We start from the raw sequence: 12,197 nt of genomic DNA, 5'->3' as shown, positions 1-12,197 counted from the left end.
ATACCATCAATTCATTACACCGTACTTTATCATTATCCTTACTTAAGCAATGCATTTCATCATTAGGACATGTGCTGTGTTTGCCGGGCATGGTGGCGTGTGCCTGTTGTCCTAGCTACTTGGGAGGCTGAGGCTTGTGGATTGCTTGAGCTCAGGGGTTCTGGGCTGCACTCAGCTGTGTTGATCAGGTGTCCATGCTACGTTGGGTATCAATATGGTGTTCTAGAGGGAGCTCTAGAATTTCAGGTTGTGTATTGAGAGGTGCACCAACCCAGGCTGGAAACAGAGCAGGCCAAAGCTTCCATGCCCATCGGTAGCAGGACAGCACCTGAGAGCAGTAGGTGTAACACAGCTTGAGCAAAATAGTGAGACCTAGCCTCTCTTTTTTTGAATCAAATGTGAACGTTTTGATTTTTACAAGATGGTAATGAATTATTTTTCCAAAACCAAATCTTTGTTTTTCTTTCGATATTTTTGCAGGAAGTACAATGAACATTTGAATAGGGCCGGGCATTCTAGCATAGCAGACAATTCTCCAGAATTGACACATATTGCAACAACAAGCTAGCAGGTGGAGAGGACGGAAAACTCTGTGCAGCCTAGAATAGATGGCTGTGTGATTTTCTGCAAGAATGACTGAAATGCATTCTTCATTTTAGAGCACCTGTAGGATTAAATTGATCTGTCAAGTACAAAGGTATCCTTAGAAGAGCAACTTTGAAATGTGTTTGCTGGGTCTTCTGCTGCATTCCTACGTCCAGCTCTAATTCATTTTTTGATTAGCCCTCATTCAATTCCATATATGAATGAGAAGGAGAAATAAGAGGGCCCTTCGCTCTTTGAGAGAAACATGAAAAGACTGAGAAATGTGCAACTCCCAAACATTGGAGCCTTCGGCCTTACTCCAGCCAACTCTTGCGGTTTAATACTTTCAAATCTTGATGTTGTTTAACAATACCAGCAGAAGGGATCAGGTTGACAGGCGCTGCAGTTCTCCAGTATGGGGCTGTCCAGATCATTACTCAATCTACCTTGCATTGGCACAGTATAAAATACGTCATGAAGTCTCCTATGAAAAGGTGTACAAATCTGTTTGAATCACTTTTGTTAGTCAGGGGGACCCATTCGCTGGAAGGGGCAGGGAGGACAAAAATAGCTCATTGGTATAGAACACTGAATTAGCAGCTGATTTTGAGGTGGGAGAAGATCGAATAAACCAACCGGACCTCAATAAACGGTTTCTGAGTATGCAGTAGCCCGCAACCACTTCTAACCCAAAAGCGTAATCTCATCCTTTTGCAGAATCAGGCAAGCTTTCACCTGCTCAAGCTGAACTGACATTGGTCTTCTTGGCCAGCAAGAGTTACTCTCTTGAAGCTGTTGAGGCTAGAGAACAGAATGACGCATATTCATTCTTTATAATAACTCTTCTAGCCCTCCCCCTCCATACCACTTTATAACTTCCAATGTGGCAGATGTCTTCCATCATTGTGACCCTTGCTGCTTTTCTCAACATTGGCTGGCTCGGCATAACAAGAAGGGATGAATGGCTACAGGAGAGCCTGAATTGTGCCTGTAAGGTTCTACAGGGAGTCACTGGCAGATAATGAGAAACTCAGCCCTAAGTTGGCTCTTCTCCCTCACTTTCTTTCTCCTCTTTCCCTCTACCTATCTCTCACTCTCTAAATACTAGTATCTATATTGTATTCACATCCCCTTCACAAACTTTCTGACCCTACTTCCTCTCTCCCTTAAATCAGTTCAACCCTCTTCTTTTCCTTTAGGAAACTCCACATCTTTTTTAAAGGCCCTTCCCATATTCACACTGCTTCTTGATAAGACATTATTTTTCTTTCTTTGCAGGATAGTGAAATAGATTTTCTTTAAATACGGTTGGCATACCATCAATTCATTACACCGTACTTTATCATTATCCTTACTTAAGCAATGCATTTCATCATTAGGACATGTGCTGTGTTTGCCGGGCATGGTGGCGTGTGCCTGTTGTCCTAGCTACTTGGGAGGCTGAGGCTTGTGGATTGCTTGAGCTTAGGGGTTCTGGGCTGCACTCAGCTGTGTTGATCAGGTGTCCATGCTACGTTGGGTATCAATATGGTGTTCTAGAGGGAGCTCTAGAATTTCAGGTTGTGTAATGAGAGGTGCACCGACCCAGGCTGGAAACAGAGCAGGCCAAAGCTTCCATGCCCATCGGTAGCAGGACAGCACCTGAGAGCAGTAGGTGTAACACAGCTTGAGCAAAATAGTGAGACCTAGCCTCTAATTTTTGGACTCAAATGTGAACGTTTTGATTTTTACAAGATGGTAATGAATTATTTTTCCAAAACCAAATCTTTGTTTTTCTTTTGATATTTTTGCAGGAAGTACAATGAACATTTGAACTGGGCCGGGCATTCTAGCATAGCAGACAATTCTCCAGAATTGCAACATATTGCAACAACGAGCTAGCAGGTGGAGAGGACGGAAAACTCTGTGCAGCCTAGAATAGATGGCTGTGTGATTTTCTGCAAGAATGACTGAAATGCATTCTTCATTTTAGAGCACCTGTAGGATTAAATTGATCTGTCAAGTACAAAAGTATCCTTAGAAGAGCAACTTTGAAATGCATTTGCTGGGTCTTCTGCTGCATTCCTACGTCCAGCTCTAATTAATTTTTTGATTAGCCCTCATTCAATTCCATATATGAATGAGAAGGAGAAATAAGAGGGCCCTTCGCTCTTTGAGAGAAACATGAAAAGACTGAGAACTGTGCAACTCCCAAACATTGGAGCCTTCGGCCTTACTCCAGCCAACTCTTGCGGTTTAATACTTTTAAATCTTGATGTTGTTTAACAATACCAGCAGAAGGGATCAGGTTGACAGGCGCTGCAGTTCTCCAGTATGGGGCTGTCCAGATCATTACTCAATCTACCTTGCATTGGCACAGTATAAAATACGTCATGAAGTCTCCTATGAAAAGGTATACAAATCTGTTTGAATCACTTTTGTTAGTCAGGGGACCCATTCGCTGGAAGGGGCAGGGAGGACAAAAATAGCTCATTGGTATAGAACACTGAATTAACAGCTGATTTTGAGGTGGGAGAAGATCGAGTAATCCAACCGGACCTCAATAAACGGTTTCTTAGTATGCAGTAGCCCGCAACCACTTCTAACCCAAAAGCGTAATCTCATCCTTTTGCAGAATCAGGCAAGCTTTCACCTGCTCAAGCTGAACTGACATTGGTCTTCTTGGCCAGCAAGTGTTACTCTCTTGAAGCTGTTGAGGCTAGAGAACAGAATGACGCATATTCATTCTTTATAATAACTCTTCTAGCCCTCCCACTCCATACCACTTTATAACTTCCAATGTGGCAGATGTCTTCCATCATTGTGACCCTTGCTGCTTTTCTCAACATTGGCAGGCTCGGCATAACAAGAAGGGATGGTTGGCTACAGGAGAGCCTGAATTGTGCCTGTAAGGTTCTACAGGGAGTCACTGGCAGATAATGAGAAACTCAGCCCTAAGTTGGCTCTTCTCCCTCACTTTCTTTCTCCTCTCTCCCTCTGCCTATCTCTCACTCACTAAATACTAGTATCTATATTGTATTCACATCCCCTTCACAAACTTTCTGACCCTACTTCCTCTCTCCCTTAAATCAGTTCAACCCTCTTCTTTTCCTTTAGGAAACTCCACATCTTTTTTAAAGGCCCTTCCCATATTCACACTGCTTCTTGATAAGACATTATTTTCCTTTCTTTGAAGGATAGTGAAATAGATTTTCTTGAAATACGGTTGGCATACCATCAATTCATTACACCGTACTTTATCATTATCCTTACTTAAGCAATGCATTTCATCATTAGGACCTGTGCTGTGTTTGCCGGGCATGGTGGCGTGTGCCTGTTGTCCTAGCTACTTGGGAGGCTGAGGCTTGTGGATTGCATGAGCTCAGGGGTTCTGGGCTGCACTCAGCTGTGTTGATCAGGTGTCCATGCTACATTGGGTATCAATATGGTGTTCTAGAGGGAGCTCTAGAATTTCAGGTTGTGTAAAGACAGGTGCACCGACCCAGGCTGGAAACAGAGCAGGCCAAAGCTTCCATGCCCATCGGTAGCAGGACAGCACCTGAGAGCAGTAGGTGTAACACAGCTTGAGCAAAATAGTGAGACCTAGCCTCTCTTTTTTTGACTCAAATGTGAACGTTTTGATTTTCACAAGATGGTAATGAATTATTTTTCCAAAACCAAATCTTTGTTTTTCTTTTGATATTTTTGCAGGAAGTACAATGAACATTTGAACTGGGCCGGGCATTCTAGCATAGCAGACAATTCTCCAGAATTGCGACATATTGCAACAACAAGCTAGCAGGTGGAGAGGACGGAAAACTCTGTGCAGCCTAGAATAGATGGCTGTGTGATTTTCTGCAAGGATGACTGAAATGCATTCTTCATTTTAGAGCACCTGTAGGATTAAATTGATCTGTCAAGTACAAAGGTATCCTTAGAAGAGTAACTTTGAAATGCGTTTGCTGGGTCTTCTGCTGCATTCCTACGTCCAGCTCTAATTCATTTTTTGATTAGCCCTCATTCAATTCCATATATGAATGAGAAGGAGAAATAAGAGGGCCCTTCGCTCTTTGAGAGAAACATGAAAAGACTGAGAACTGTGCAACTCCCAAACATTGGAGCCTTCGGCCATACTCCAGCCAACTCTTGCGGTTTAATACTTTTAAATCTTGATGTTGTTTAACAATACCAGCAGAAGGGATCAGGTTGACAGGCGCTGCAGTTCTCCAGTATGGGGCTGTCCAGATCATTACTCAATCTACCTTGCATTGGCACAGTATAAAATACGTCATGAAGTCTCCTATGAAAAGGTATACAAATCTGTTTGAATCACTTTTGTTAGTCAGGGGGACCCATTCGCTGGAAGGGGCAGGGAGGACAAAAATAGCTCATTGGTATAGAACACTGAATTAGCAGCTGATTTTGAGGTGGGAGAAGATCGAATAAACCAACCGGACCTCAATAAACGGTTTCTGAGTATGCAGTAGCCCGCAACCACTTCTAACCCAAAAGCGTAATCTCATCCTTTTGCAGAATCAGGCAAGCTTTCACCTGCTCAAGCTGAACTGACATTGGTCTTCTTGGCCAGCAAGAGTTACTCTCTTGAAGCTGTTGAGGCTAGAGAACAGAATGACGCATATTCATTCTTTATAATAACTCTTCTAGCCCTCCCCCTCCATACCACTTTATAACTTCCAATGTGGCAGATGTCTTCCATCATTGTGACCCTTGCTGCTTTTCTCAACATTGGCTGGCTCGGCATAACAAGAAGGGATGAATGGCTACAGGAGAGCCTGAATTGTGCCTGTAAGGTTCTACAGGGAGTCACTGGCAGATAATGAGAAACTCAGCCCTAAGTTGGCTCTTCTCCCTCACTTTCTTTCTCCTCTCTCCCTCTACCTATCTCTCACTCTCTAAATACTAGTATCTATATTGTATTCACATCCCCTTCACAAACTTTCTGACCCTACTTCCTCTCTCCCTTAAATCAGTTCAACCCTCTTCTTTTCCTTTAGGAAACTCCACATCTTTTTTAAAGGCCCTTCCCATATTCACACTGCTTCTTGATAAGACATTATTTTTCTTTCTTTGCAGGATAGTGAAATAGATTTTCTTTAAATACGGTTGGCATACCATCAATTCATTACACCGTACTTTATCATTATCCTTACTTAAGCAATGCATTTCATCATTAGGACATGTGCTGTGTTTGCCGGGCATGGTGGCGTGTGCCTGTTGTCCTAGCTACTTGGGAGGCTGAGGCTTGTGGATTGCTTGAGCTTAGGGGTTCTGGGCTGCACTCAGCTGTGTTGATCAGGTGTCCATGCTACGTTGGGTATCAATATGGTGTTCTAGAGGGAGCTCTAGAATTTCAGGTTGTGTAATGAGAGGTGCACCGACCCAGGCTGGAAACAGAGCAGGCCAAAGCTTCCATGCCCATCGGTAGCAGGACAGCACCTGAGAGCAGTAGGTGTAACACAGCTTGAGCAAAATAGTGAGACCTAGCCTCTAATTTTTTGACTCAAATGTGAACGTTTTGATTTTTACAAGATGGTAATGAATTATTTTTCCAAAACCAAATCTTTGTTTTTCTTTTGATATTTTTGCAGGAAGTACAATGAACATTTGAACTGGGCCGGGCATTCTAGCATAGCAGACAATTCTCCAGAATTGCAACATATTGCAACAACAAGCTAGCAGGTGGAGAGGACGGAAAACTCTGTGCAGCCTAGAATAGATGGCTGTGTGATTTTCTGCAAGAATGACTGAAATGCATTCTTCATTTTAGAGCACCTGTAGGATTAAATTGATCTGTCAAGTACAAAAGTATCCTTAGAAGAGCAACTTTGAAATGCATTTGCTGGGTCTTCTGCTGCATTCCTACGTCCAGCTCTAATTCATTTTTTGATTAGCCCTCATTCAATTCCATATATGAATGAGAAGGAGAAATAAGAGGGCCCTTCGCTCTTTGAGAGAAACATGAAAAGACTGAGAACTGTGCAACTCCCAAACATTGGAGCCTTCGGCCTTACTCCAGCCAACTCTTGCGGTTTAATACTTTTAAATCTTGATGTTGTTTAACAATACCAGCAGAAGGGATCAGGTTGACAGGCGCTGCAGTTCTCCAGTATGGGGCTGTCCAGATCATTACTCAATCTACCTTGCATTGGCACAGTATAAAATACGTCATGAAGTCTCCTATGAAAAGGTATACAAATCTGTTTGAATCACTTTTGTTAGTCAGGGGGACCCATTCGCTGGAAGGGGCAGGGAGGACAAAAATAGCTCATTGGTATAGAACACTGAATTAACAGCTGATTTTGAGGTGGGAGAAGATCGAGTAATCCAACCGGACCTCAATAAACGGTTTCTTAGTATGCAGTAGCCCGCAACCACTTCTAACCCAAAAGCGTAATCTCATCCTTTTGCAGAATCAGGCAAGCTTTCACCTGCTCAAGCTGAACTGACATTGGTCTTCTTGGCCAGCAAGTGTTACTCTCTTGAAGCTGTTGAGGCTAGAGAACAGAATGACGCATATTCATTCTTTATAATAACTCTTCTAGCCCTCCCACTCCATACCACTTTATAACTTCCAATGTGGCAGATGTCTTCCATCATTGTGACCCTTGCTGCTTTTCTCAACATTGGCAGGCTCGGCATAACAAGAAGGGATGGTTGGCTACAGGAGAGCCTGAATTGTGCCTGTAAGGTTCTACAGGGAGTCACTGGCAGATAATGAGAAACTCAGCCCTAAGTTGGCTCTTCTCCCTCACTTTCTTTCTCCTCTCTCCCTCTACCTATCTCTCACTCACTAAATACTAGTATCTATATTGTATTCACATCCCCTTCACAAACTTTCTGACCCTACTTACTCTCTCCCTTAAATCAGTTCAACCCTCTTCTTTTCCTTTAGGAAACTCCACATCTTTTTTAAAGGCCCTTCCCATATTCACACTGCTTCTTGATAAGACATTATTTTCCTTTCTTTGCAGGATAGTGAAATAGATTTTCTTGAAATACGGTTGGCATACCATCAATTCATTACACCGTACTTTATCATTATCCTTACTTAAGCAATGCATTTCATCATTAGGACATGTGCTGTGTTTGCCGGGCATGGTGGCGTGTGCCTGTTGTCCTAGCTACTTGGGAGGCTGAGGCTTGTGGATTGCTTGAGCTCAGGGGTTCTGGGCTGCACTCAGCTGTGTTGATCAGGTGTCCATGCTACGTTGGGTATCAATATGGTGTTCTAGAGGGAGCTCTAGAATTTCAGGTTGTGTAATGAGAGGTGCACCGACCCAGGCTGGAAACAGAGCAGGCCAAAGCTTCCATGCCCATCGGTAGCAGGACAGCACCTGAGAGCAGTAGGTGTAACACAGCTTGAGCAAAATAGTGAGACCTAGCCTCTAATTTTTTGACTCAAATGTGAACGTTTTGATTTTTACAAGATGGTAATGAATTATTTTTCCAAAACCAAATCTTTGTTTTTCTTTTGATATTTTTGCAGGAAGTACAATGAACATTTGAATAGGGCTGGGCATTCTAGCATAGCAGACAATTCTCCAGAATTGCAACATATTGCAACAACAAGCTAGCAGGTGGAGAGGACGGAAAACTCTGTGCAGCCTAGAATAGATGGCTGTGTGATTTTCTGCAAGAATGACTGAAATGCATTCTTAATTTTAGAGCACCTGTAGGATTAAATTGATCTGTCAAGTACAAAAGTATCCTTAGAAGAGCAACTTTGAAATGCATTTGCTGGGTCTTCTGCTGCATTCCTACGTCCAGCTCTAATTAATTTTTTGATTAGCCCTCATTCAATTCCATATATGAATGAGAAGGAGAAATAAGAGGGCCCTTCGCTCTTTGAGAGAAACATGAAAAGACTGAGAACTGTGCAACTCCCAAACATTGGAGCCTTCGGCCTTACTCCAGCCAACTCTTGCGGTTTAATACTTTTAAATCTTGATGTTGTTTAACAATACCAGCAGAAGGGATCAGGTTGACAGGCGCTGCAGTTCTCCAGTATGGGGCTGTCCAGATCATTACTCAATCTACCTTGCATTGGCACAGTATAAAATACGTCATGAAGTCTCCTATGAAAAGGTATACAAATCTGTTTGAATCACTTTTGTTAGTCAGGGGGACCCATTCGCTGGAAGGGGCAGGGAGGACAAAAATAGCTCATTGGTATAGAACACTGAATTAGCAGCTGATTTTGAGGTGGGAGAAGATCGAGTAATCCAACCGGACCTCAATAAACGGTTTCTTAGTATGCAGTAGCCCGCAACCACTTCTAACCCAAAAGCGTAATCTCATCCTTTTGCAGAATCAGGCAAGCTTTCACCTGCTCAAGCTGAACTGACATTGGTCTTCTTGGCCAGCAAGAGTTACTCTCTTGAAGCTGTTGAGGCTAGAGAACAGAATGACGCATATTCATTCTTTATAATAACTCTTCTAGCCCTCCCACTGCATACCACTTTATAACTTCCAATGTGGCAGATGTCTTCCATCATTGTGACCCTTGCTGCTTTTCTCAACATTGGCTGGCTCGGCATAACAAGAAGGGATGGATGGCTACAGAAGAGCCTGAATTGTGCCTGTAAGGTTCTACAGGGAGTCACTGGCAGATAATGAGAAACTCAGCCCTAAGTTGGCTCTTCTCCCTCACTTTCTTTCTCCTCTCTCCCTCTACCTATCTCTCACTCACTAAATACTAGTATCTATATTGTATTCACATCCACTTCACAAACTTTCTGACCCTACTTCCTCTCTCCCTTAAATCAGTTCAACCCTCTTCTTTTCCTTTAGGAAACTCCACATCTTTTTTAAAGGCCCTTCCCATATTCACACTGCTTCTTGATAAGACATTATTTTCCTTTCTTTGAAGGATAGTGAAATAGATTTTCTTGAAATACGGTTGGCATACCATCAATTCATTACACCGTACTTTATCATTATCCTTACTTAAGCAATTCATTTCATCATTAGGACATGTGCTGTGTTTGCCGGGCATGGTGGCGTGTGCCTGTTGTCCTAGCTACTTGGGAGGCTGAGGCTTGTGGATTGCTTGAGCTCAGGGGTTCTGGGCTGCACTCAGCTGTGTTGATCAGGTGTCCATGCTACGTTGGGTATCAATATGGTGTTCTAGAGGGAGCTCTAGAATTTCAGGTTGTGTAATGAGAGGTGCACCGACCCAGGCTGGAAACAGAGCAGGCCAAAGCTTCCATGCCCATCGGTAGCAGGACAGCACCTGAGAGCAGTAGGTGTAACACAGCTTCAGCAAAATAGTGAGACCTAGCCTCTCTTTTTTTGACTCAAATGTGAACGTTTTGATTTTTACAAGATGGTAATGAATTATTTTTCCAAAACCAAATCTTTGTTTTTCTTTTGATATTTTTGCAGGAAGTACAATGAACATTTGAACTGGGCCGGGCATTCTAGCATAGCAGACAATTCTCCAGAATTGCGACATATTGCAACAACAAGCTAGCAGGTGGAGAGGACGGAAAACTCTGTGCAGCCTAGAATAGATGGCTGTGTGATTTTCTGCAAGGATGACTGAAATGCATTCTTCATTTTAGAGCACCTGTAGGATTAAATTGATCTGTCAAGTACAAAGGTATCCTTAGAAGAGCAACTTTGAAATGCGTTTGCTGGGTCTTCTGCTGCATTCCTACGTCCAGCTCTAATTCATTTTTTGATTAGCCCTCATTCAATTCCATAGATGAATGAGAAGGAGAAATAAGAGGGCCCTTCGCTCTTTGAGAGAAACATGAAAAGACTGAGAACTGTGCAACTCCCAAACATTGGAGCCTTCGGCCTTACTCCAGCCAACTCTTGCGGTTTAATACTTTTAAATCGTGATGTTGTTTAACAATACCAGCAGAAGGGATCAGGTTGACAGGCGCTGCAGTTCTCCAGTATGGGGCTGTCCAGATCATTACTCAATCTACCTTGCATTGGCACAGTATAAAATACGTCATGAAGTCTCCTATGAAAAGGTATACAAATCTGTTTGAATCACTTTTGTTAGTCAGGGGGACCCATTCGCTGGAAGGGGCAGGGAGGACAAAAATAGCTCATTGGTATAGAACACTGAATTAGCAGCTGATTTTGAGGTGGGAGAAGATCGAGTAATCCAACCGGACCTCAATAAACGGTTTCTTAGTATGCAGTAGCCCGCAACCACTTCTAACCCAAAAGCGTAATCTCATCCTTTTGCAGAATCAGGCAAGCTTTCACCTGCTCAAGCTGAACTGACATTGGTCTTCTTGGCCAGCAAGAGTTACTCTCTTGAAGCTGTTGAGGCTAGAGAACAGAATGACGCATATTCATTCTTTATAATAACTCTTCTAGCCCTCCCACTCCATACCACTTTATAACTTCCAATGTGGCAGATGTCTTCCATCATTGTGACCCTTGCTGCTTTTCTCAACATTGGCTGGCTCGGCATAACAAGAAGGGATGGATGGCTACAGGAGAGCCTGAATTGTGCCTGTAAGGTTCTACAGGGAGTCACTGGCAGATAATGAGAAACTCAGCCCTAAGTTGGCTCTTCTCCCTCACTTTCTTTCTCCTTTCTCCCTCTACCTATCTCTCACTCACTAAATACTAGTATCTATATTGTATTCACATCCCCTTCACAAACTTTCTGACCCTACTTCCTCTCTCCCTTAAATCAGTTCAACCCTCTTCTTTTCCTTTAGGAAACTCCACATCTTTTTTAAAGGCCCTTCCCATATTCACACTGCTTCTTGATAAGACATTATTTTCCTTTCTTTGAAGGATAGTGAAATAGATTTTCTTGAAATACGGTTGGCATACCATCAATTCATTACACCGTACTTTATCATTATCCTTACTTAAGCAATGCATTTCATCATTAGGACATGTGCTGTGTTTGCCGGGCATGGTGGCGTGTGCCTGTTGTCCTAGCTACTTGGGAGGCTGAGGCTTGTGGATTGCTTGAGATCAGGGGTTCTGGGCTGCACTCAGCTGTGTTGATCAGGTGTCCATGCTACGTTGGGTATCAATATGGTGTTCTAGAGGGAGCTCTAGAATTTCAGGTTGTGTAATGAGAGGTGGACCGACCCAGGCTGAAAACAGAGCAGGCCAAAGCTTCCATGCCCATCGGTAGCAGGACAGCACCTCAGAGCAGTAGGTGTAATACAGCTTGAGCAAAATAGTGAGACCTAGCCTCTCTTTTTTTGACTCAAATGTGAACGTTTTGATTTTTACAAGATGGTAATTAATTATTTTTCCAAAACCAAATCTTTGTTTTTCTTTTGATATTTTTGCAGGAAGTACAATGAACATTTGAATAGGGCCGGGCATTCTAGCATAGCAGACAATTCTCCAGAATTGCAACATATTGCAACAACAAGCTAGCAGGTGGAGAGGACGGAAAACTCTGTGCAGCCTAGAATAGATAGATGGCTGTGTGATTTTCTGCAAGAATGACTGAAATGCATTCTTCATTTTAGAGCACCTGTAGGATTAAATTGATCTGTCAAGTACAAAAGTATCCTTAGAAGAGCAACTTTGAAATGCATTTGCTGGGTCTTCTGCTGCATTCCTACGTCCAGCTCTAATTCATTTTTTGATTAGCCCTCATTCAATTCCATATATGA

General features: G+C 42.8%; 7 non-coding genes across 7 annotated transcripts; all 7 read left to right on the top strand.

Annotated features, from left to right (window-relative positions):
- The first annotated feature begins 82 nt into the window (after nt 1-82).
- On the top strand, nt 83-382 carry LOC147734247 (signal recognition particle RNA). Its single transcript, XR_015308166.1, has one exon.
- Nucleotides 383-1,980: 1,598 nt separating this feature from the next.
- LOC147734246 (signal recognition particle RNA) lies at nt 1,981-2,280 on the top strand. The gene has a single exon (XR_015307912.1).
- A 1,597-nt stretch (nt 2,281-3,877) lies between these two features.
- LOC147734245 (signal recognition particle RNA) lies at nt 3,878-4,177 on the top strand. Its single transcript, XR_015307724.1, has one exon.
- Nucleotides 4,178-5,775: 1,598 nt separating this feature from the next.
- LOC147734244 (signal recognition particle RNA) lies at nt 5,776-6,075 on the top strand. The gene has a single exon (XR_015307911.1).
- A 1,598-nt stretch (nt 6,076-7,673) lies between these two features.
- Nucleotides 7,674-7,973, top strand: LOC147734243 (signal recognition particle RNA). Its single transcript, XR_015307853.1, has one exon.
- Nucleotides 7,974-9,571: 1,598 nt separating this feature from the next.
- On the top strand, nt 9,572-9,871 carry LOC147734242 (signal recognition particle RNA). Its single transcript, XR_015308023.1, has one exon.
- Nucleotides 9,872-11,469: 1,598 nt separating this feature from the next.
- LOC147734241 (signal recognition particle RNA) lies at nt 11,470-11,769 on the top strand. The gene has a single exon (XR_015307629.1).
- Nucleotides 11,770-12,197: the final 428 nt, after the last annotated feature.

The sequence above is a fragment of the Lissotriton vulgaris genome, chromosome 1_2, assembly GCF_964263255.1.
Source record: "Lissotriton vulgaris chromosome 1_2, aLisVul1.2, whole genome shotgun sequence".
Lineage (NCBI taxonomy): Eukaryota > Metazoa > Chordata > Amphibia > Caudata > Salamandridae > Lissotriton > Lissotriton vulgaris.
The sequence above is the reverse complement of the archived record's forward strand: the minus strand, read 5'-3'. Positions and strand labels throughout refer to the sequence as shown.